This window comes from Dermacentor variabilis, chromosome 1 (assembly GCF_050947875.1).
Source record: "Dermacentor variabilis isolate Ectoservices chromosome 1, ASM5094787v1, whole genome shotgun sequence".
In the NCBI taxonomy this organism is placed as follows: Eukaryota; Metazoa; Arthropoda; class Arachnida; order Ixodida; family Ixodidae; genus Dermacentor; species Dermacentor variabilis.
This window is the reverse complement of record NC_134568.1, coordinates 177,089,743-177,116,449: the sequence shown is the minus strand read 5'-3', so window position 1 is coordinate 177,116,449 and position 26,707 is coordinate 177,089,743. Positions and strand designations below refer to the sequence as shown.

General features: G+C 45.1%; 1 protein-coding gene across 1 annotated transcript in view; it reads left to right on the top strand.

Moving 5' to 3' along the window:
- LOC142588463 (synaptotagmin-15-like) overlaps positions 1-26,707 on the top strand; it is a 378,085-nt gene that overhangs the window by 273,738 nt on the left and 77,640 nt on the right. The gene's annotated exons all lie outside the window — the stretch shown is intronic.

Below are 26,707 nucleotides of genomic sequence, written 5' to 3'. Positions count from 1 at the left end.
TTAAGGCTTTTCAGAAGGGTTGCATCGCCAAGCAAGCTGCTCGTCTTCTTAGCAGCTCGAGTCCATATGCTCTCACGCATCATTCAATCAACTGGTTTCCCGCTCACGCAGGGTCGGTCGAGGGTGCTCCCCCGAACCTCAATAAGTCTGCTCACGAGGCTGCGCGTGACCTCACCGACCGCGCTTCCTCTGCAAGAAGCACCGACTCCCCTCCTCCCTACGGTCACAGGGACGCTCCCGCTACTCAAAACGAGATTATTAAATTCTTCTGCATGTCTAGAAGGGTCTTTCCACCCCATCACCCCAAGATGAATAGGGCGCAAGCCGTTTCGCTTAGACTTCTGCAGACCAGCACATATCCGTGCCTGTCCGTTCTCCACTAGGCTTACCCGGACGTGTATCGCGACCACGCCTGCCCGTCCTGCGGGCAGACATCCACTCTAGCGCACATGATCTGGTAGTGCGGGTCGACATACCCCAAGTTCATCAAGGAGGAGTGGGACTCGCTTGTGCGTAGCGTCACTCTAGAAAAGCAAATCCTGGCCGTCCGGCGTGCCCGCGACCGGGCCGGTGGGCTAGGCCTGCCGTTCCCGACGTGGGACTAGACGGGCGCGCGACGAGTTCACATCCTCGCCGGACCTGCAATAAATTTTCTTCACTCACTTACTCAAGCACATGTTCCTGTGAGTCGAAGGATAGCTAAAGTGGTGCCGTTGCTAAAACGTGGCAAAATGCCCCTCTCTCTAGGCTCCTTCCGTCCTGTCAGTTTAACCAGCTGTGTTTCAAAAGTGATGGAAGAATTGATTGATATTAGACTGCAATGGTGGATAGAGAGAGAGAGAAAATGATAAATGAAAGGTACGGAGGTTAACCAGGACTGAGCCCGGTTGGCTACCCTACACTGGGGAAAGGGAAAGGGGGACGGAAAGATTGAAAGAAGAGAAAGTCCACTGGGGATATCAGTCGGTCATTCAGTCCGGATCACAGACGCTGACTCAATCCGGTAGCTTTCGAATATCGCAGCAGAGCTTTTGTGGCCTTTCGTAGCTGCGATATGCGAGGCCATGGTCCCAAGATCTTGTTCAAGGTGAACGGCTTTCCATCTAGCTGATTGAGAGCTGTGCAGGGGTCTTGCCTTTCATTTTCAAAAGATGGGCAGTAGCACATTAGGTGTTCTATGGTTCTATGTTCTATGCACTACCGACTCCACAATCTTGACTCCTCTCTAGGCCTTTGTATTCCAGCTGGACTCTGCCGTCGCGAAGCTACCCTGCTTTGTCGAATATGGCTAGGTGTGGCTTTCACCAAGTCTTTTGCTTACCGAATTGGATGGGCCGACGACGCCTCGTGTGAGGACTGTGGTAACGAGGAGACTTTTCAACACCTTCTTTGTGACTGTCCTTGCTATAAATTACAGAGACAATCACTTGCAATCGCGATAGCGCGCTTTGACCGAAGACCTCTCACAGAGGAACTTATTTTAAAGAACCGCCATCACAAGCCATCTCAGCAGAGGGCGACGAGGGCACTGTTGCGGTTTTTGAGGGCGACAGTATTGGACAAGCGGCTGTAGCCTGAACAGATGTTGATAGTGCTGCATGTGTCACTGTGCTGTGCGATGACAGTATTCGGCGACAGTGACCGATTGTGGTTGTGTGTCTACGCTCCTTTCTTTCCTTATCTCTGCTTTGTTACCACTTTACCTCCCTCTCCCCTCTCTCCCCAGCGTAGGGTAGCAAACCGGATCTTTTTCTCTGGTTAACCTCCCTGCCTTTCCCCTTTCCTCTCTCTCTCTCTCTATGGTTTCCTCGACACCGCAGGCATTGCACTCGGCGCTATCAGCCATTCCAATCAAAAATGCATATGCATTGGTGAATGCGACGCCCAAACCTAAGAGGCACAGCACTGTTTCCTCATTTCGCGTAAGACCTGGTAACAGCCGCAGTTGCATAGAGGGATCGAGGGAATGCAATCGATGTTGAGTGAATTCAGGTGTGTACCACTTCTCCAATGTCGAAGAGTGCGCTAGCTTGCCTAAGTGCTGGGCTGCGTCGGTCCGCCATAAAGGTATAGAAACAAGGGTTGCTCCTTCGTGTGCTCTCCTAGCAGCTTCGTCAGCGAGTTCGTTGCCGAAAATACCGCAATGACTAGGCAGCCACTGAAACACGACATCGTGTCCTTTCGCGATCATGTGATGGTGCATTTCTCGTATCTCCAACAGGAGTTGTTCATATGACCCGCGACGAAGAGATGACAGAAGACATTGTAAGGCCGCCTTCGAATCGCAGAATATTGCCCACCGATTAGCCGGTTGGTTATTAATATAATCAACGGTACCTCGGAGGGCAACAAGCTCCGAACCGGTCGATGTTGTCAAGTGAGAAATCTTGTATTGGATGCTTAGTGATCGTGATGGTATAACCACTGCGCTGGTGGAGCTGGTCTGAGTGGAAGAGCCATCCGTATAAATGTGTTCTCGGTCAAAGTAGAAAGTGTTCAAACAATCCAGAGCTGCTTGCTTCAAGGCCAAGGTAGGCAGGTCGGTCTTCTTTCTTATCCCTGGAACCGTAAGACACACTTGAGGTTGTTTTAAACACCACAAAGCTGAGGTTGAACGTGCTGAGGGTGTGAAGTCCGATGGTAAACAGGCACTATAGATGCTGACCTGGTTGGAGAAGGACGCCTGTGGTCGTCGTTCTGGCAGGCACGCAAGAGAGCTTGACTGCATCCGTGAAACATGACGAACATGTGCTCTAAGCGTTTCGGTGCTAATGTAAGTCGTGATCGGATGGTCTTGAGCCATTATAAGGGTTCCTGCTGTTGAGGCGCTCCGCGGAAGGCCTAGGCAAACAAGTAGTGCCTGCGCCTGCACGCTCTGAAGTTCTAGAAGATTTGACTTGGCTGTTTTAGCAAGCACGGGAGAGCTATAGCGTAGGAATCCGATGAAAAGTGCTCGATATAACTGTAGCATGGAGCCCACTGACGATCCCCATGTTCTGCCGGCGATGAACTTGAAGACGTGAATAATAGATGTGAGCTTCTCTAAGTGGGAAACCTGAGGGCTCCAAGTGAGGTCCCGGTCTACAATGACGCCCAAAAACCGGTGATTTCTCTTGTAGGTGATAGTCTGACCATTGATGCATACTGGATAACGAGTCATCGCTTTTCACGTAAATGCGACTAACGCACATTTTTCTGTCGAGACGGTAAGGCCTTGTGTGTGATGGTAGTCAGATGCCTGTGTTGCTGCTATCGGTAGCCGTGCGCGAACCTCCAGGCGAGTGACCGCTGATGTCCAGATGCAGATGTCGTCGGCGTAGATTGAGACACTCACTATTTCCGGTAGGGATTCGGCCAGCCGAAGAAGCGCGAGGTTGAAAAGAATAGGACTCAAAACACCGCCTTGGGGAACGCCTCGGCATGTGTAGTGGTCGGTAGTCGGACCATCTTCCGTACTTACGAAAAAGGACCTTTGTAAAGGACCGACATCAATCGAAGGTCTAAAAAATAAAAGCTACGTTTCCACATTAGCAGCGAAACAATTAGCCTTACATCAGCATTTTGAGAAGTGCCAGGAGTCTACTCACGTGTACACGGACAGTTCTGTAATAAAAGAAGCTGCGACTGCAGCTTTTGTTCTACCATTCTTACAAGTAGAATAGGCGTGTTGGCTAGGACGCACGTCGTCACCAACAATAGCGGGATTAGTCGCAATTCTCCAAGCCACTTATTGTATCAAAACATACGAGACACTAAAGAGTGGGTAATTTGTACGTACTGCTCATCGGCTTTAGCGTGTCCCGAAAATATTGATGTCAACCAACAACACGCACGAATACCATACGCAGTACTGAAGAGTTTAACTCAAGCCACTGAAAGGAAACAAGAAGTGATACTACAGTAGGTCCCGGGACATACCGGTATAGCAGGCAACGAATTAGCGGGCTCGTTAGGAAAATTGGCCCATAATGAGGCAGAAATTAAACTCATCCCTCTATCACCAATGGACACGCAACGCATGTTAAAAGAACTAAAGAAATACTTGTGTATGTCAACCTGATTCAATGAAAATACTGAGGAATCGATTCTTTACGAAGTGCACCGTCAACTCAAATACCGGCTGGATGTAGAACTTTCTAAAAGTACCGAGACACTAATTCATCGACTTCGCCTTGAGACAACATACACGAAATATTTTCGTTATCGAATACAACGGGCTTCTTGCCCGGCTTGCTCCTGTGGCAACGACGATGAGGATGTTCGCCTTCTGCTCTTCGAATGCCCCTGGCGCGCGACGCAATTACGAAAGCTAGAACAAGCGCTACACTCCATTGATCTTCACCGACCTCTCTCACTCGCAAAATTGCATGGCCCATGGCCATCGAAAATAACGCAGCGAGAAGCAGTGAATGCACTCGAACATGTTTACGAAGATACAGGCCACCTTAACAAGTACTAGATATCTCGCTGAGTAGACACACAATGTAACTGCAACTTGCTTTCATTATTTGTAATTATTAGCGGTTGTATATTGCGTGTCATACTTTTTGTGTTCCGTGTTGAAACTCAGTCTTGACTGTCATATTCTGTGTGTGTATTATTTTAGCGCTGTTATTCCTCATCTATTCACATCTATATTGCAGTTTACATCGCGGCCACTCGTGTGAATTTGTTTGTGACTGTTTACGAACTCATTGTGGTGCGACTTGCTTTTGCCTTTTATATTTATATGTTCGCGGATGTGTATTCGACTGTGTGCTGCGCATTTCTGACCCTTTGATGTCGTTTCTTTTGATTTTACTACTACATATATTTATATATATTGTTATTTCTGCTATGAGAAAAGGAATAGCCTTCCCCATTATAGGGTGACTACATCTCTTCTTTATATTTTCATTTAAATCGAGAGAAAAAATTATACATTGGTCCACAGCGAGAAGAACGAACTATAAGGTATACATTTTACTTGCCTTGCTTTGTCGCGCGATTGGTTGCTTTCTAGAAAAAACACATCGGAACTAACTTGTCGCCTCGATCGTTTCTTTTTCAATTATTATTTTTCTCTCACGAGCTGTCGTCAATAGCAGGCCGTTTTTCAGACGCAAAGTCCCGGTTCTGCGTAACGCTATTTTACTGATTGATTTCCTTTACTGCAGACCTCAAAATTATTAATAACGCCGCTGTTTATTATAACGAAAAGAACAGAGCCACTCGTAGAAGCATGCAACTAAAATATTCGCATAAGGTGCGGCGACCCGTGAAGCACCGTACCGACGCGTTTTCTCGGGACCCGCGAGTGGTCGAACGCAATCTTGGTGGAGCGCAGCTGCCTGCGGGCGTTTCCTTTCACGGGCGCCGCGCAGTATTTCGCCCACGCGGTGCGAGCGCAGACTATACGCTGAAGCGCGCCCGCTGCTTGGCGCTATGTGGCGGCAAAGGTCGCGCTCGAATAGCCCATTTTCCCTCGCCTTCTTGATTAGCCCTGCACGGTAACCGGGTGTCTCGAACTGCCTTCTCGCCAATATGCAGAGCTCTCGGGATCGCTACGTACTTGCCTCCAGGCGGCCTCCAGGGAAGCGGACGTCTTCGCAGCAGCGTGTTTTGTCCTTGTGTATCGAAAAGATTATATACACTTTAGTGAAAAAGTTGCGATAAAAAAGAACAGAAAAAGAACTGATATAACGCTTCGCCAGCGTCGAAAATTTCGAGTATTTTTGCAATGTGCTTCGAAGAAGTACCTTCTATGAGCCTCGATAACTTTGCGTAAGAAGGAACGCGAAGACGCTGTCCGAGTGATGGATCGAAGAGCGCGCAAGAGTGCTTGACAGTGGCATAGCTTGCTTGGTTCTGATCGAGCGTGTCTATGGTTCCGACGGCGCTGGTCTCATGTTCTTTTTTTCCTTTATTTATTCATTGCGACTTGATTTTTTTTTTTGCGTTGTCGTAGCTCCGTGGCTAAAATATATTGCCTAATGCAAGGAATTACAAGCAGTGTGCTGCATGTGTCATTGCGTTATTTTGTGTGTCCTTGAGTGGCGTCGAGAAAAAGAAAGAAACAAAAAAAGACACGTAAGCAAGCTAAAATCTTTCCGGCACGCTATTTATAATGTCCCTTGGGTATGCGAAGCGATTCAGTCAAGCCTGTGATGGAAGTTTGTCCACGACAGCTGCAATGAATCTGCTGCTCCTTTTTTTGATGCAGTGCACCTGCGGTGTCTGTCAAGCAACACTGAAAGGGTATTGAGTGACATTAGCTCGTCCGACGTATGAAGCTTAGTGAATTTCTGGATAGATTCTTCGTGTTGCGAGACGAGCAGGAAAAAAACCTGGTGGGATATAAACTTGGAGTGCTCGGTGGAAGAGGGGGAGGGAGGGGGGAGTAATGCTCAGTTAATTTCCACAATTCAAATAAAAGCATATTCCGGCCGAAACATTCAAGTGTGTATGATGGTACTTGACGCAAGGCTTCACTTGCGTACTCGTGAATGCATTATGCTAGGGAAGATTATCTTTCTAGGGAGCATATAAACATTGTGTCCGTGTCCGTGGGCGCATCACATACTAAACAGCACGCTAGAAATAGCGTACGTTGCTCTTCATGCTTATGAAACAAACCCGCTTATATATTAAGCTCTCGCCCTTGGCTTGCGTAACACGTGCTAACTGTAACCTGGTGCTCTAGATAACACAAAACTCGCAGTTGCTGATCATCTAAGAGCACCGATGTCAATTATTTTATAAGCACACCATCCACCGAAGTGATTCGACGTGAAGTACCTATTCATGTATCGACGACTTAGCTTTATTCACGTGCTTGACCTTTTGCTCATCGATGTCGATATTGCGTTTTCTTTCTGCTCCAAGAAACGTATACGGCGCCTTTCAGCAATGAAGCTTTCAGTAACGAAGAATTTTCAGCCAACATCACTCGATTTAATTATGTCTCAGACGCCATTGCATGTTGTCCTGTTCTAAAGAGACTAACTACCAGGCAGGCGATGACACGAAGACTCTCCCCTACAAACCTTTCCTTAAAGAGAAGAAGAAGAAAAAAGCTCAGACACTCTTCTCTGAAGTCGTGCACTTTCAGAGCCTCTCCTTGACCTAATGCAATACTAGACGTCCTTAGAGGAAAGCTATCTCTTATGTTTGCACATTCGAAATCACCTCTTAATAATACCACAGTATTTCTTCTGTCTTATTACACTTATTTGTAGACGGACTAGGACGTCCGATTACTGGAATAAAGTTTACTTGCGTTCTCCCCCTCGCCTTGCGACGGTCTAGTTGCGTGCGAGTTCTGGAGAAAGAAAAGACACGCGTCCTCTTTGTCACGGCGCTGTTGCTCGGAGGCGTCAGAGCGCGGACACTGTTCGCACACCGTGAACTGGGACTGAGCACAGTCACCGACTGTTCCGCGCCCTGGCGTCAAGCCCACATGTGGGCAGGTAGTCTCTGCCCGGCGCGTTGATCGAAGCCGATGTGGCCGTGGCAGAACTAAAGATAAGGTGCATGACTTTCTGCCATGTTTTCCATGAAGCATCGGAAAAAGTACATGGTAGAGTGTATAAGCGCGACTGTACGAGGACGTAGGAAGAAACAGATACACAGACACAGCGCTTTCTGAAGCGCTATGTCTGTGTATCTGTTTCTTCCTACGTCCTCGTACAGTCGCGCTTATACACTCTACCATGGATCCTAACCAACTAGCCAGCCAATGTGTTTTCACCAAAGAATAAAGTGAAAGAGAAACAAACGAAAGCAAGAACCCGTGATGCCATTTGCATTATTGAATATTTTGGGTCTCATCGCAACGTTGGTGCCGTTATCCGTGGTCAGAACATTGGCAACGCCAATCAAATATGCATAAGGCAGCATGTAGTTGTTGCATGAGCTCGCCTTTAATTTACGTTTCTCACACTTTTATATCTGATGGCCCGTTATTAGTACGCAGCGTTGGCTTATAAGCACACCATATGTCGCGCTCGATGCTCTATTCCGCTGTAAGACATAGCTGCCAAGTTCTGGTGACATGAAGTTTGAGATGAGAAAAATCAACCATACGTGGGCTCATTCCTTTCTAAATCAAGTAAATACAGGAGGTTGAAAAATGCGAAGGGCATCTAGCTAAAGCAACTCAGAAGGCGTCTGCATCGAAAGGTGCAGACGAAAACGTTTCTCGCCTGGTATGCAAGTGCGCGTTAAATAAGGGGCCGAAAGACACTCGGAAAGTTTGCCTTCGCTCGGCTGAACCGCCCATGTTTCTGCATGTCTTCCCAAGAAAAAAAGTAATGTATACCTGACTTGAATAAGACAGATTTGGGTTACCAAGCCGAGCGCGAACGGTAATAAATCATTGTAAAAAAACCTAAATTAGTTCTACACATCGGAGATTGCAATGTGGGAGACTTGACACCGCGGTCTTTTTGTACTCTGCTTATACAGAATGGCGCAGGGATTCCTGAACTTCAATTAACAGCTTCCGCAGTAGCCGTATCCCGTAAGCATGCGCATTTCCTTTAGAACGTCGTCTTTTTTCACTACTCTCTCTCTCTCTACACATATATATATATACATACATATATATATATATATATATATATATATATATATATATATATATATATATATATATATATATATATATATATATATATATATATATATATATATACGCAGGAAAGAGACGACGAACTTTTTGGGAGACTTCTTTTTCTTACTTAACGTTTCACAGCACCGAGTGACCAGTGACTACAAGACTCCTTTGGTAAATCAACTTTAAGCACTGTTTCCGTATCTTTTCTGAAGTGCCGGAAGGTGACTGAAAAACGCATTCGTGCGGAACTTCATGTGTCCACCCTTAGTGAGTATGTTAATACTTCAGTAATCCCTAGGGGCCTTCGAATTCGTGTAAACCCAGCCACCTCTGAACTATCGACCGTAAACAAGCATAAGTGGCAAGATGTACTGACTAATGCTTCACTCCAGCTAGTCCGTATTATTTTAAATCACTATGAATCATCGGCAAGTTCACTTTTAAATGTAGAAAAAACCTTGGTTGGCCAACTTGCCTCGCATGAAGTACATTTGCTGAATGTTTACGAAGAAAGAAAGGTGAACGCGTTAACCAAAATAAAAAGTCGGAAACTGCTACGGGACAATGTCCCGGCGATAACATACTCTACCAAACAAACCTGTTCGGCAACTTCTGTAATCCCAGTTGCTAAAGCATTGCCGGAGACAACCAACCCGGGCACTACCATAGTTAACCTTTCCCATGTTGCGCTTCTGCCTACGGAAGAAAGGGTCCTTTCAAAAGGCCTCAATTTCTGTCCAGCCACCGGGGGCTTCGACGAATTCCAGTTAATGAAAGACATTGAAAACTTCTCCCGAAACTTAAGACTCAAAGAATATTTTCATGGCCGCGCTAGCAGCAAACAGGACCACCCAGCTATACCGTCCGCGACACACTGGACGCCTGCCTCACAACGGGACAAATGCCTAGACCTATATATCAAAGCTGTTTCTCGCGACGTGCTCGACACCTACAAGACACGCGCCCCATTCCAGAGAAATCTTTCCACTAGCGAATCCGATGCTCTTAGAAGCCTAAGCACGCGCGATGATATTGTTATTAAACCGGCAGACAAGGGTGGCTCGGTCGTGATAATGACAAAAGAAAATTACAACAAAGAAGTCGTAAGACAGTTATCTGACGGTACATTTTATAAAGAACTTCCCTGTGATCCTACCGACGAATTCCTTTCCATCATTAAGGAGACCATAAAAGCATTGGTGAAGAAGCAGAAGATCGACGATAAAACAGCACGCTCCTTGATCCCACTTAGTCCAATAGCTGGGCGCTTTTACCTGCTGCCCAAGATACACAAACCAGGTAATCCAGGCCGTCCCATTGTATCCGGCATCAGAACAGTCACAGAATACATCTCTCGTTACGTCGACAGTCTAATCAAATTTATTCCAGCCACATTTTCTTCTTTCATTAAGGATACTAATGCTTTTCTTAATGACATAATAGATCTAACCGTTCCCGAAGGCTCGCTTCTGGTAACGATGGATGTCACTTCCCTCTACACGAATATTCCCCATAGGGATGGCGTTCAAGCTGTCTTGAAATCCTATGAACACCTCCAATGTAATAGCCCGATTGATAGCTCAACCCTCGAGGTTCTGCTTAAGTTAGTTCTCGAGTTTAACAACTTCGAATTTAATAATTCTCATTACGTACAAATTAGTGGGACATCGATGGGAACTAAAATAGGCCCCAACTATGCGAATGTTTTTATGGGAGTGCTCGAAGACGCGTTCCTTAATAGTGTACGACTAAAACCGATCTACTTTAAGCGCTACATCGATGATATATTTTGTATTTGGACGCATAGCGAAACGGAACTCCTAAACTTCATTGCGGAATTCAACCAGGCACACCCCGCTATCAAATTCACGCATCATTACTCACCGTCATCTGTAGACTTCCTTGACGTGACGATTACCATTGCCGATGGACGCCTAATCACAAAACTCTACAAAAAGCCAACTGATAATCATCAATTTCTTCATTTTGAAAGCAGCCACGTGCGTCATTGTAAGACTGCGATTCCATATAGCCAGGCACAGCGCTTTAAGCGCATATGTTCCGAAGAAGGCGATTTTAATTCTTGTTGCCAGGAACTCAAAAAGAAACTTCTCAACCGTAAATATCCAGAGAAGATGATCGATGACGCGATACACCGAGCGGCAGGATATGACCGGATGGACTTTCTTAAAGGCAGGAACAAGCCCAGTGGCTCCCAGTCGACTAATTTGATACTCACACATTCCGCATCTAACCCTAAGGTCTCAGGCATACTCCGCAAACACTATAACATTCTTACCCAAAGCGACAGGTTAAAAGCCATTTTTCCTGAGCCACCTCGTGTCGTGTATAGACGTTCGAAAAACATAGGTGACATACTAACGTCTTCAAAAATCGCCACTTCTAACCCGACCGGTTGCAGCCGCTGCAATAAACCACGTTGCAAAGTCTGCGCTCATATAACGCCTACATTAACTGCCACCAGCACAGCCAGCCAATTCATGTTCACTATTAAAGGCAGTTTCAACTGTGATTCATATAACGTAGTGTACTTGCTCGAGTGCGGCACTTGCCACATGCAATACATAGGGCAGACTGAAACACCTTTCAGGATCCGCTTTAACAACCACAGGTCACATGCCAAATCCCAACCAAATCTACCACTCTCGAAACATGTTAACATGCCGGGCCACTCATTTAATAATCTCAAAGTAACAATACTCGAATCTGCATTCCGCACCAACCATGACCGCGAGCTTCGCGAATCTTACCTGATTCACAAATTTAACACTGTCTCGTCTGGAATAAATGAAAACAAAGGAAAACTAACCTGTCTAACTTTAGATTGAGCACAAATATACACTTCCCGCACAGTGTACAGACATGATTTCAGCGCTTTTTTCTGTCTCTTAGTTTACATGTGGCTTTTTTGACGTATGTCGCTGTGGCTCGAAGTTGAACGCTTAACATATTACATTTTTAGATAATTCGAGGTTGCACTTAGAGATGCCATGTGTCAAACATCACGCCTTTGTATCTGCACGTGTAAGTCATTTTGTTTTCACTACACATAACCATTGTAACCGCTGGCACTTACTTGAGAGTCATGTTTGTATGTATTGTATCGTGAACACATCTGCATTTCATTTTTTTGTATATTCCAAAATGCGTGTCATGTACAATCATTTATAATGCGCAATGATAATGATTTATGATGCGCAGTGTATGGTCGAGTCAGTGTAGATAGCGCGCCCTCTGCTCGTGATACGGTGCCTTTAAAGCTGTGTATGTGTTGTCCATGCGTTACTGTACTCTGACGAAGGCTGGTCCACCAGCCGAAAACGTTAAGTAAGAAAAAGAAGTCTCCCAAAAAGTTCGTCGTCTCTTTCCTGCGTATTTTACGTCGGGTCCAGCGTGCTGAACTTTGAAGAAAACCCCTATATATATATATATATATATATATATATATATATATATATATATATATATATATATATATATATATATATATAAGAAGAGAGAGAGAATTTTATGCGGAGTCTCCTACTACGGGGTGCCTTATTACAAGATCCTGGCTTGGCACGTAAAACCCCTGAATTTTGTTGTTTTTTTATGTGTTCCATATTTAAGGATGCCGAATCGCGGATATATATCATGTGTCGCGCGTAAGAGGTGCCAAAATTTAAAAAAAAATATGAAGTGCAACGTAGCTGCACGGAACCAAGGTTGGCCGCCACTTGGAGCAAGTCGGACTATTCTTATATTTAGCCTAATTAGAAATTAGTTATGGATAATCAATGAACTTCTCAAATATTAAAATCAGAGAAAAATTTTCTGTGAGATAATTGTAGACCATCCTAAAAAATTCCCGGTCCAGCTTTTTGTTGCTCAATACGTGCTGCCTAAAAGCTTTTTCCTAGCCGGAAAGACAGCCCGTGAAATGTGGAATGGCATGCGACTACTCCGTGCGGTATATTCCCACAGTACATCTTGAAGAAACTATTGGTGGTCACACACATTGTCCTTATGTATGTATATATGTATGTATGTATGTATGTATGTATGTATGTATGTATGTATGTATGTATGTATGTATGTATGTATGTATGTATGTATGTATGTATGTATGTATGTATGTATGTATGTATGTATGTATCGTCACGCAGTAGTGACGGCGAATAAAGCACCAAAACTGGGAATGACGAAATTAGCATTTTATTGTGCGAACCTGTGCCTTCAAAGACTGGCTACACTCAAAGAATGGCGATAGCGGCAAACACAGTCGGCGATCGTCCAAAATCTCATCTGCCGGTCAAGCGCGTCGGCTTTTATACATCAGTCGTCGAATGTTCCAGAGTAATCGTTGGGACCCGCGTGTCTTACACAAAGCTCTACACTATTCGCGTCGCGCGTACATGCAATCAGATTACAGAAGGTTCGGTGACAGACAGCGGATGGAACCATCGATAACATTCCAGAAACTTCCGATATATATGCACGCGCGTTCTGCGGCTGTGCGACAACATATGTCATATGTTAGGCGGTGAAACGTGGTCGCCCGATAAAGATAAACAAATGCACGCGTCAAAAAAAAAAATATATATATATATATATATATATATATATATATATATATATATATATATATATGTATATATATATATATATATATATATATCGAGAGAGAGAGAGAGAGAAAGGGTGTTTCACGTAACTTGTGCCAAAGATTTTTAAAAAGTGGCTAGCCGGAGGTGCATGAAACCAACGGCATATGGCTTGCCATCATGTGGCGCTGCTTAGAGTATTTTTGACATTCCGCTTAATTAGTTAATTAACTAAGATGAATTATGCAAAATATTTATTATTTACTTTAGAGCCAAGTGCGTTTCGTTGCGTTGTACAGGGGGTTCAGAAACGACCGATCCAATTTCTTGCGGCAATGTACATGCCGCGTGGCGATTTTTTTCGGCGTTTAAAGAAAGCCCGCGAAATATGAAATAAAACCACGTGACTGCGCTTGTCAGCTATCGTATTGCAGCGCTCGCAACCGCGCTTCGGGCGACAGAACCGTGCCAAAGAACCGTGGCAAAATGAGCGGTCGCGCCACTAGGGATCAAGGCAGAAAGCTGGGCTAGTTGGTGTGTCATCATTATTCAAAAGACTAGCGCAAAATAGCAGGGACAAAGACAGAGAACACGACAGGACGAGCGCTAAACATCAACTGGTTTTTACTGCGAGCGAAGGTGCATATATACATTTCGTTGGTGCATGCGCACACAGGGTTAAAACAGTACAAGCACATTCTAATCAAAATGTGGCAGACTGTTCTGTAAGTACAGTGTTTCTTTTTTGGACAACGCAAGTGAAGCCGTGCTGACACAGTTATCACCTTCCCTGTCAATGTGATATGCCTCACAAATCTCGCGCCCCCACCTTGTGCCTGCCCTACCAAGCACACACGTGGTGTCAAACGCAGGCACGCACCCGCATCGCTTACAGTGCATGGCCAAATGGCCACCCCCCGCTAATGGATCTACCAGCGTTCGTCCTGTCGTCTTCTCTGTCTTTGTCCCTGCTATTTTGCGCTAGTCTTTTGAATATTGGCGCCACTAGGCATCGGCTTCACAGTGCGTCAGCACCTTTAAATTTGACGGTAGCACACGGAAAAGAAGCGCCGTCGTCCCTGATAAGCGGTAGGCTTGACGCACGGTTGAGGGCGCTGAAGCACACGAGCGCGTTCACGGGGTTTAATTTCATATTTTGCGTAATTTCTTAAAATGCAGGTAAAAATCCCCACGCCGCAGGTACGTTGCCACAAAAAATTGAATCACTCGTTTCTGGATCCCCTCTATACAACGCAACGAAACCTACTTGGCCCTAAAGTAAATATTAAAAACCTTGCAGAATTCGTCTCAGTTAATTAACGAATTAAGCGGAATGTAAACAATACTCTAAGGAGCGCCACATGACGGCAAACCATATGCCGTTGAATTCAATCAGTTGCGGTTAACCACTTCTTTTTTTAATCCTCGGTTCAAGTTACCTGAAACACCATATATATATATATATATATATATATATATATATATATATATATATATATATATATATATGTAGAAAGCGATACGGAAAATGTATTCGCTCTATAGTGAACCGTTCTTGTTATCTTGTTAGTGCTGCCCTGCCCACGGCTGTTGGCGGAGATGTCGAAAGTAATCCCGGCCCCGAACTAAGTCAACAATTAATGGAAATAGCTGTAGATATTAAAGACATTAAGGAAAATCATCTAGCTGAAATAGATGAGAAATTGAACGTGTTGACAAGCCTAGAAAAAAAGTCGATTTTTGTCAAGAGCAAATAGCAAGCATGAATTCGATAATAATATCAATGCAAAATAGAATCGATGATCTAGGGAATCGTAGCAGACGCTCTAATTTGATAAAATACGGACTACCAGAACCCACTGGAAAGACGCCCTTGACACTGGAGCGCACAGTGAATAAAGACGTTATCGAAGGCCCTTTGGAATTAAATGCAGTAGCCATCGAACGCATACATCGGATAGGGAGAGCAGAATCTAAGAAGATTCGGCCTGTAAGCTTCAAATTACTAGGTTCAAGAGATAAGTATACAATACTGAACAGGGGGTACAAGCTTAAGGACGCTCAACTTTCTATTGCAGGAGACATTGCGAAACACGTGCGGGATATCAGAACAAAACTTTGGAACAGCGTGAAGGTAAACCGGCAAAAGAATGAAAAGGTTTCGCTTGTTTTCGACAAACTGTACATTAACAATCGCCCGTATGTTTGGAGCAACGAGCAGGATGACAAAGTGCCGCTTCAAAAAAAAAACGATTCAGAAAGGGGGTCAGAAAACCGCTGGGCCGGCAAAGCAGCGAACATCACCGGAAAAGATAAAAGCGGAGTTGTAACTCGCCGATGCGCAAAATCAGCGGACTAACATTTTTCACAGTAAATGCTAGAAGCGTCGTCAACAAACCCCAGGCACTTGAAAACTTGATAATTGATTATGAACCTGATGTAGCAGCTATAACAGAAACGTGGCTCACATCTGACATGCTTGATGAGTTCGCGCCGCCAAATTATTCCGTCATCCGAAAAGACCGTCCCACACGTGGTGGCGGAGTGGCGTTATTAATAAAAAAATGTTTTGCCTTCACCGTTCTGCCTGAGATAAAAGACGCTGAGGCGGTGGTCTGTAAATTGCTTTGCGAAGGTAGAAATGTTGTCTTAGGGTGTGTTTATCGGAGCCCGAACTCGGGTAACGAGTGTATCAGTGCCATTCACGACTACATGCAACGTCACGCCCATGGTTCACGCATCGCCCTTATGGGTGATTTTAATCTTTCTGAGATTAACTGGGATGACATTTACTACTCGTCAGCAGCCTCGGATGCACTATTTGATCTCATGTTAACCTTCAATCTTCACCATGTCGTTTCAGGTCCAACGCGTTCGCAGGGAGCTACTCAAAGCATTCTTGACCTAATACTTATCAGACATCCTTTCGATATTAACCATGTACGAACTGACGTAATTCGTGGCATATCAGATCATGACGTACCAGTATGCGTGTTACCACTTGTTGGTATTGCTGCCCACTTTCATGTGCCCTTAGTAACCGACTTCCAAAACGCTGATGACAATAGCGTACTAGTATACCTTGATCACGAGTTCCAGCCTTTTTCCCAAACGGGTTCCAATGCCTCTGTTGACGTAAATCCCCTTTGGCTTATGTTCAAATCTATCGTCCTCTACTGCGTCACAAACTACGTGCCTACTAAAACCAAGCGGCCGCCAAAAAATAATCCCTGAATAACCCGAGAAGTAATTCAGGCAAAGCGCCGTCTGAAAAGATTGCGTAGAACAACAAAAATTAAAGGAGGAGACGAATCCAGGGTAACGAAGCTGCCTAATGTCATCGCGGAATTCAAGCTTACAGCCAAACGTGCAAAACAGTATTTTTTTAATGTAACGTTACCGAGCTTTTTTACTGGTAATCCCGGAAGCTTCTGGAGGCACTTTCGCACCAATGATAGAGAAGCGTCCTACTTACGCCCAGATGAAGAAACTGCGAAAGCCAACGCATATAACACTTTCTTTCAATCAGTATTTGCTACAGACAATAACATTATTTCCCCCATTCTAACCAGGCAGGGTGCAAGCATTGGCAAATTAGACATTACGGACGCTGGCATACTTAATCTTCTGCTTAATCTTGACCCTAAAAAAGGCAGCCGTCCTGACAACATACCTAACGACTTTCTGAAAAGGTATGCGGAATGGTGCAGTAGATACCTCAGCATAATTTTTCGTAAATCACTCAGTACTTCACAACTACGGAACGACTGGAAAATTGCAAAGATAATACCTATGCATAAATCAGGTGACAGCAGAAATTTCAAATTTTAGACCCATTTCATTAACTAGTACATCCTGTAAATTTCTAGAGCACATAATCTTAAAGCACACATAACGGTTTTTCTAGAGAGCATTGGCTTCTTGTCTCCATACCAACATGACTTTCGCAGTGGTTTATCAACAGCAACCCAGCTAACAGAACTAGTCCACGATCTTGCAGTTACTGTCAATAACCGCGGCCAGGCTGACATGATTTTACTCGACCTATCTAAGGCATTTGATTGTGCATGTCATAACAAATTAGTCGCTAAAGTTGAAAGTGTTGTTGGGAAAGGGCTCCTTTCAGCCTGGGTAAAAGAATTTCTAGCCAATCGTTCAAAATTTGTAATCTACGAAAAACTGCTATCTAACGCTGTCGCCGTTACTTCCGGAGTTCCCCAAGGCTCAGTTCTTGGGCCATTACTGTTCGTAACCTATATTAATGACATCACAGCTAACATTGGTTGTAATATAAAACTGTTCGCCGACGACTTCGTTATTTATAGCGAAATCGCTAATTATAGCGACCACATCGCACTTAATATATCCCTCAACACTCTAGCTATTTGGTGCTCTAATTGGCAGATGTCAATTAACGTAAAGAAATGTGTGGCCATGACCGTAACAAGAAAAACAAGACCATCTAACTTTACATATGAGATTAACAGCATACCGCTAACTAAAGTTGAACAACATAAATACCTGGGAGTTACATTAACCTGAGACCTCAGGAGGGATAAACATATTTCGAAAATCACCACAGGAGCATTATGCAAATTATTCTTCCTCAAAAGAAGCCTTGCGGTCTCTACGACATCAATGAAGCTACTGGTCTACACAACGTTCGTCAGGCCAGTTCTCGAAGTCTGGTTTCCTAATACAACGACTAACATCTAACGACTAACACACACACGTGCGTGCGTGTGTATGTGTGTGTGTGTGTGCGTGTGTGTGCGTGTGTGTGTGCGTGAGTGCGTGTGTGTGTGCGTGTGTGTGTGTGCGTGCGTGCGTGCGTGTGTGTGTGTGTGCGTGCGTGCGTGCGTGCGTGTGTGTGTGTGTGTGTGCGCGTGCGTGTGTGGGTGTTTGTGCGTGCGTGCGTGTGTGTGTGTGTGTGTGTGCGTGCGTGTGTGTGTGCGTGCGTGCGTGCGTGCGTGCGTGCGTGTGTGTGTGTGTGTGTGTGTGTGTGTGTGTGTGTGTGTGTGTGTGTGTGTGTGTTTGTGTGTGTGTGTGTGTGTGTGTGTGTGTGTGTGTGTGTGTGTGTGTGTGTGTGTGTGTGTGTGTGTTCGGTCATATTTATGTAGGGTGTCCCAACTATCATGCAGGCGTGATGCAGGTATCATGCAAGATTTAAATATATGCTAATGTCATGTAGCTGGAAGCTAATACACGCAAAGTGCCTAGGGCGGCCATTTGCGCGCCAATTTTGCGTGTATTCGCGGCTTGTTTCACCCTCGGAAAAACGCTTTTATGTAGCACGTATCGAGCAACAGAAAGCTGTATCGGGAGTTTTTCATATTGCTCTACAGTTTCCTCATTGACAGTTTTCTTCTAATTAGAATAATTGAGAAGTTGGTTAATTAATAAAGGCTAATTATTTCATTAGGCGAACAGAAAAAATGATCTGAGCATCTCCAAGCGACGGCAAACAACATTACCTTGGTTCTGTCCACCTACGTGGCATTTGCATATTTTTAAATCTTAGTGCCTGACAGGTGGGACACCTTGTATGTGGGGCTTTGGGCGAGTTGATTTTGCATTATTACGACCAGCCCGTTAAGCGAGACCGAACACACAAGAAGAGGACATGCACTGACTTCCACCTACCATTATTGATAACTAAACTCCTATTTATATGCACGCCTCGTGTACTCAATATTGTTATTATTATTTAATATTTGTTTTGAAAACATACACACACTTGACAGGAAAGGGAGAGCGAGGAGCAGGCTGGCAACTGCCACCGGAAGGGGCACAACGCCTGCCTACTCTTCTGAAGGGAGGAGACAGCAACACAGAAATGAAAGGTAGGAAGGAGACGCATAAAGAAACAAGTCAGTGAATTCAACACAAGAAATTTAAAAGAAATCAGGATGAAATTACTTCAATAAAACTTGGTGCTGGGCTAGTTGGTGATGCATTCTTTAAAACTGATGGTAGTGCTAAAAAGGACGGACACACGATGAAAAGACGACACGACGACGAGGAAACGCTGCTGACAACTGGTTTATTTTTCGAAAAAGTTCTATATTTAAAAGAGTCACAACACATGCGCACAACCGAACTGCACCAGCCTTCTTTATCGCAATATCGAAAACATGCACGCGAAGTGAAATGATAAAACACCCGAGCAGCAAGAAGTGAACACATGACCAATTGAAGAAAAGCCATACCGTTACGGTTTTTCAAATTTCCCCAGAAGTGTGCACTCAGCCGAGTACAAATTTATTGAAGCATCGCTGATGCACAAACCCGCCTTTTTTGTATGTGGAAAACTTCCAGCAAAACTCTAGCTTTAGCGCTTGCACTTCTGCCCAGAACCTCTGCTTCTTTAAACCGTGGCACGCACTCGCAAACCATCACATGCGAAACTAAATTCGCAAGTTTGTCGTGTTTTGTTAAGTTTTGAGAGTGTTCCCTTAAGCGGTCATTGAGGCAGCGCCCCGTCTTCCCGATATAGCACTTGCCGCAAGACAGGGGAATAAAGTATACCAGTCCTAGGGCACACCTGACGAAGACATCTTCATGCTGCTTTTTGCAACCGCGCTGACCTTCACCGCAGATGCGGGGGCACAGCTTCGCCAACTTGTTTGGCGCAGAAGAAACAAGCGGCACGTTGTGCCTGCTGGCCACCTTTTTGAGGCTGTGTGAAACCTCATGAATGTAAGGAATCACCTCAGGTTTGGTCTTCACGCGTTCAGGTGCAGCCTCCATTCGTCGGGGCCCAAATTTCTTGAGGAGGGTATCAGCGACAGCTACGAAGACCGAGCAAGGGAAGCCTGCGGCCAATAGCCTGCGAACCTGATAGTCAAAGCTAAAAAGTATTTCGTGCGGGCACGACTTTTGAAGCGCCGATTCCATGCAGAGCGATGCAATTGCTCTTTTCACGGTCTTTGAATGAGATGATTCATAGGGCAAAAGTTCTTTCTTTGCACGTGGGAAATACGCCCAACAGGTGTGTCCCTTAGTTATCCTCAGCCTGAGGTCTAAAAAACGTATCTCGCCATTTTGCAGAAGTTCATGGGTAAAAGCCAGGCCTTTATCATGGTCATTAAAGGTAATTAAGACCTGTCGTACAGAATCTTCAAAAGAAATGTCATTACGATCTTTTGAAAAGATAAAAAAATCGTCGACAAACCTAAAAACTTTTAAAACCGGGCCTCCAATAAAATCTCGATCGAAAAGGCGATCAACATGGGCTAAAAAGCCAGTTGTCAGTGGCGTTTCCTCGTCGTCGTGTCGTCTTTTCATCGTGTGTCCGTCCTTTTTAGCGCTACCATCAGTTTTAAAGAATGAAATGACTTGCCCCTAGCTATGAATGTAAGCTACAGCTACAGCACATATGAAACATAGTCGAATTATTTTTTGGCAGCAACAACGAGGTGGGGAGGGGAGGGAGGGCGTAGCCTTACGATTTCCTGAGACTCCATGATTTCCCGTATCGTCAATTCACTGCTGCGTCCAATTAGTCTTGCTGCTTTTATTTTGTTTTCATAAACGGTGAATTAAGACCGTGTCGCATGGTGCTATTTCAATTAATATTTCTTCTCTGTCATCGCCGCTGGTGCAGCAAATGTTATGTCCGCTCCTTCCTGCGTGCATTATTTCAATGTTTGGAAGTGGTGATTTTTCATGCGAGGTCACTCATCTGGCGTGAACGAGGAGACAACAGCAATGCGCCTCGATTGACGCGTCACGGTGACCTACTTGCATATACTCCTTTTTTTCTTTTAAATAAACACTGGTTTATTTAAAGTTGGTGTTGGCGCGAGATAAGTGCACGTGTGCTTCTCTAAATGTAATGTAATGCATTTGACACATGACATTACTCATATTTCTGTGCTGTAAAGAGAACAAAAAAAAAAGTGTGCTTGAGGCCTATAATCATCGGCTATGACAGTTTTGGCCGCTATTTATATACCTTACGCAAGTACGTATTATATTTGCAATAAATACCACGAAAGAAAAAGGAAGTGGTGAAGACCTAATGGTTAAAGCATCGGGCTGCTGCTCTGGGATGCCGTGGTTCGAATTCCACCGGCAGACGCGCATCTTTTTCTTTTATTTATTTTAGTATTGTTATTTTTTTGTAACGTGTATGCGAATTTAGGCGGCGGGAACCCGACCAACGACCGACCGACCCTGGCGAAACCATGGAACGGTAGACAAAGAAAGCTTCGCTTAAAAAATGAAAAAGAAAAGAAAAATTGGCAGTCACTCCAGCATACGCCAAGGAGGGCGAACTAGAAAGCCTGCGCACTCAATTGACATTTATTAAATTACTTGACATTCTTACGTTGTTGCTTATTTCTTCTTTTCTCCCACCAAAGGTCGTGGGTTCAAGTGCCTTAATTAGCTCAAAATAATTGACTGTACCTTAATTAATTTCGGCTTAAAGCCAAAGGTCGCGGGTTCGACTTCCACATAAGCTCTATGGTTCGAGTCCCACCGAAGGTCGTGGGTTCTAGTGCCTGAATTAACTCTATCTTAACTTTGCCTTCTTGTTTGGCATGATGAGCGGCATCAGAAGCAGCCGTGGAGGAAGCCGACGAAGACGGACGCGCGAGCAGTGGCACGAGCGCGTGCCTGCGCGAGACGAGCTCGCATGGCTTTCTGTACAGCACGCCGCGTTTTCCAGACCATCGGGGTATGAGCCACTTAAGGCTTTCACCTTAAAAGAGAGAGAGAGAGAGAAAGGGGGGTGGCGGCAGGCGGTTTTGCTGGAGAAAGATTCGCGAGGGCGCCTGGCCTCGGCCAGCCGAGCGCGGCCGACTCCTGATGCTGACGTTGGCGCCTCTGGTGGCACTTCCTGTCTCTGTGGGAAACTTTGGCGAGAAGTTTCTTGACCAGAAGACAAAGTAGCAAAGGACCTTATCGAAAAGTGAGGCGAACAAGAGCTTTATGCGCCTGATTCTCCAGTAAATTACAGGTAACGCTAATTTCGGCCATGCTTTTTGCATGACTAACAACGCGGTTGCATTCGTGCTTTCCTTGTCCTCTTGAGACATGAAACTGGATGCCGCGTACCGTGGGAATCGATGCGAAGCATGTTGCGTGTTCCTGGCTACCTAGCATTGTGTGGGGTTCCGCAAAGCGCTACCAGGTAGACCAACGTGTTTGTGTAAATTGAGTACGTAGTTGTGTGTGTGGGTCGCGAGCGTACATGTCAGTGTCAGTACATGTCAGTTCTAAGCTTCATGTCAGTGAATACAGCTGCACGATGACGACCACGTTGAAGACGATCGAACGGCGGAAACGGCATGATTTCTACGCCGGCCGTTCGACGCGAGTTTACGACATGGCAATTGTTGGTTCCTACATAAGCAGTGAACGAGCGTAAACGAGAGTGTGACGTCACCAGCTACTACGTGTTATGCAATCATGCGTATCTGATGGCTCTGTCATGTGGTGTATGTAAACATACGATGATACTTGTACTCCGGTGAAGAAATGTTAAAGCATGATTAACTTGGGCAATCATGAAGTCGGTACAGCGTCGCACAATTCCTACGTAGCGTACTAGAAGGAAATTACTGAGGGAAGTACTGAGGAAATTGGGCCGGTCACGGGGATAGTGAAGCTTAACGCTGTGACAGCTCGCCTTAGAGTGCAAGCTGTCACCGGCGAGCAAGTGGGACGGGGCGCACGCGCCGAGCGTTTCAAAGAGCTGGCTGGCTTTGGAACGAGAGAAGTATGCGTGCGATAATCAATACACGCACATGCAATCGTGGCCTAGTAGTTAGAGCACCGGGCTGCTGTGCTCTGTGGTAGACGCTCGATTCCACCGTCGGTCACGCACGGTTTCTTTTGGATTGAAGTAAGGTGAGACAGGAACCTATCTAGCTACTAACCTGCCTATGCCTACCTGCCGCAAAATGCCAAGAATGAGTCAAAGAATACTTCGCATTGAAGATGCCACGATGTACTGTCGTTTCTCTTCGTCAAGAAAATCCCCACTAATTCGCTCTTTTGCCTCTGACTAAAGGCCAGGCCACACAGACCCTTGCAGAGGTGCCCAAGCTAGCGTCTGCGCGCCCACGCGTGCGCAGACGGCGCGGCACAGCTCATGCACGTCGAAGCATGGCACGAGCACGGAGATCTGGGTTGCTATTTTGGACATTGTCGAATTCGGCCATATTGTCGAATTTGGTAATGGCGATATTTTGAGCCAATCACGTACTCAGGCTGTAGCAGGCCTCAGGGCCTCTCTGATTTGCTCTAAATGCCGCCATTGTAGAATTTGATAATATGGCGGAATTCGACAATGTCCAGATTAGCAACCGCTGTTCCACACACATATCGGCGCTCGCGCTGCCTCGCATCGCGACGCGCCTGGCTATGCAGCTACGGCGTGCTGCAATCAATTCTCAGTGAGGCCGATTTATGTCATGCAATGCAAAGACGTACTTTTTCCTCTGTTTTCGCAAATTTAACAGCTATAATAATAAATCAATTACGCTTAAAATAGTTAAGCATATTGAAACACTCTCAATAGGTCTGTGCGAAAAGATGAATGCCAAGCCATTCATGTGTGAGCGCGCACTGGCGCGCGTCTCTTGTAGATGCAAACCGTCATTTTCTTTCGCAAGGCGTGGCAGGACGAAGGCGCGCAGAAGCCAACTTGTGTACCTATCAGTGTTGTCTGGCTTTAAGACTCGCATCCTATTATCAGTAAGCTCATGGACGCACCATTTACTTATTTGGCTACCTGGCGCGGTGGCGCAGAGGCTATGCCGCTCTGCTGCTGAGCACGAGGTCGCGGGTTCGATCCTCGGCCGCGGCGGCCGCAGTTGGATGAGGACGAAATTCTAACACGCTCGTTTATTATAATTTACATGAACGTTAAAGAAGCCCAGGTGGCCGAAACTAATCCAGAGGCCTCGAGCCACCATGGCTTCCTTCAAAAACCCAGTGCTGATTTGGGACGTCACACCAATGAAACTGCTTAATTGGCTGCCAGCAGCCCTTCATCACGGCATTCATTCGTATAAGACAAGGAAGAGCTCGTCGATTCTCCTCTTCATTCGAAATGGTTGTTGCGCTCAGTTACTGCAGACAGCAACGCGACACACATTAATGTGGTAAAAGAGAAGGCCAGGCATTTGTAAGTGGAAATGATAGAACGCTGAACCGGCTGGTAGCATTTATAAGGTCGATCCAAATAGGTCGCGAAGCTTCGGGCGAAAAAACGGTTATGAACAACTTGTCAGCGACATCAGCGAGGGTGGTTATGGGAGCAGCGATTGACGAGCGACTAAGTGAGGAGGGAACAAACATTGTGAAAAAAAGAAACGTTTTTCAATCAAAACGGGACGCAGTTTGATTCATTCAACAATAATGAAATGCCGAATCAATTTTATTTTACGCGTGGCGAAAAAGAAAGGGCAACTCTATCTTACTTTATCGTTATCAATAAATACTGTTTTTCATCGCCCACCATAAGAGCGGGCAATAACGCCACTATCACTTGCAATGCAATGCAGCTCTTGAAGTGCGCAGAAAGGCGTGCTCGTGAATTTGACATATTGCAATACGCCCCCGTCCCGCCTGTTGTTTTGCTTGTGAATGTTTGTCTGAATTTGGTGGCACGGATAGGCTCATGGTTTTTTAACCTGTTTAGTGAAAAGTAGTGAGTTACGACTGCCAGATAATTGTTTACTTCAGCTGTTTTCCGTGCGGCTGCGCTGGCCGACGGGCTTGGCGTCTGACGATGAGACCAGCACTCTACAACCAAAGCCTTCGTCGGCCTCCAAAGAAAGTGGGCTCTGTGCAGGGGCGCGATTTATACACCCGTGTGGCTCACCTTCTGCTGCATCGCTTTCGGCGCTGTTACTATAGACTATTGCGAGTAGTATGCGTAAGGTACAATTCGCTTCCGACGCGCCTTTCATTTTTAGATTATTGGCTCAAGTTATATGGGACACCCTGTATACTAGCTCACACAGCAAGCAACGTCGTTTTGGAAAGTTGCCTGTTGTTCATTGCGTTTCTCTTTCTTTTACGCTTCAATACGTTCATTTAGTTTAGATCACATTTATTGTTCTTCGACACATCTTTGAGAAGAGCTATTTCGCTTCGCGGCTGCCGTGGCAGTTGGGGGAGGCATATCGCCGTTGCGATTGCCGGCTATCATTGCTGTCACAATCTTCAGTGACGCCACTGCTGTCCATTTCAAGTTATCGAACCCCGCCAGGATCGCTGTCTATAAAGATGAAGTCTACCATCCCGTTCCGGAGCAGCGAAAGGTGCTCCGGCTCCACCATGCTTTGAAATGCCGAGTTGTCGAATGACACAAATTAGCGCAACCTTATACTGCCTGACACAAGTAAGAGGGTATCTAAAGAAACTATAGGTAAGTTGAGTGGACTTGCTATTTGGGGCATAATAGGCATTGTACGAACCTTTGTTATGAAGATAAATAAATAGCGTAAAGAAAATCATGGTGCCACGCGGAAGACGCGTCTGCTAAAATGAGTACGTTTTATGCGCAACATGTCTCGAAATAACAGAAAGCTGTAGATTTGGGCCAACTCCAATTTCCCTTATCAAGTGAATGTAAAATCCAGAAATGCTGGACTGATTTGAACAAAATTTGCTGCATTTGAGACAATTAACAGAGTTGAATTCTTCGGATTCTATAGCTAGCAGAATTCTGATTTAGGGCCTGACCTTTTTTACAAAAGTTTCCCTAATATTGGGAAGTTTAACAAAAATTGAAACATGATCGATGTTTACAAGTCAGCAAGTCTGCGCTAAAAACAGATATTTACGATACAATACGAACTTGCTAGGTTCACACTAAATCTTCGTGTCTTCTAATAAAGAAAAAGTGTTGTTATACTTCAGATGACATATGCGTCATGAAAAATTACGTTATTTATATGATGGTTTAAAGTTATATGGTATATAAAGTGTACTTATGGCGCACTCCTCTTACAATACCGCGACTATTTCAAGTACTTGCATTAAATTATAGACCTATGTGTTTTAACACACGTTTGTACCTGTTTGTGTGTGTTCGTGTATACTATTTTCTGCGACTTCCTATGTACTCGCGTACAGAACGTTGTATGCGTTTGTGCTCTATGGCTGTATTCAGTGTTGTTCTGTGCTTTTGGGAATGTCATTTTGTTTGCCACCCGATCAGGAGTAGCCGGTGCCACCAAAAGGCACCAGTCACTCATTTAATTTCATGTTATTACAAACAGGAGCAGGTCGGGGTGCATTAGTGACCCTTCTTTTTCTTTGTACGGAACGGATATACGTTTTCTTGAGGAGTCTATCACCACAACATAGCCACCTTTTCTATTTTTCCTTTCGTCCATATTATTTAGTTCTCATTTTGCTTGACGCAGATGCGCATGCGCGTATATAGGATATGCCTTTCATAACGCCGGCATGGAATGATCAGTTGAAAGGTAGCGCCTGTTCATCGTGCTTTTATTTTATGTTGTACATGTTTTTCGCCCAT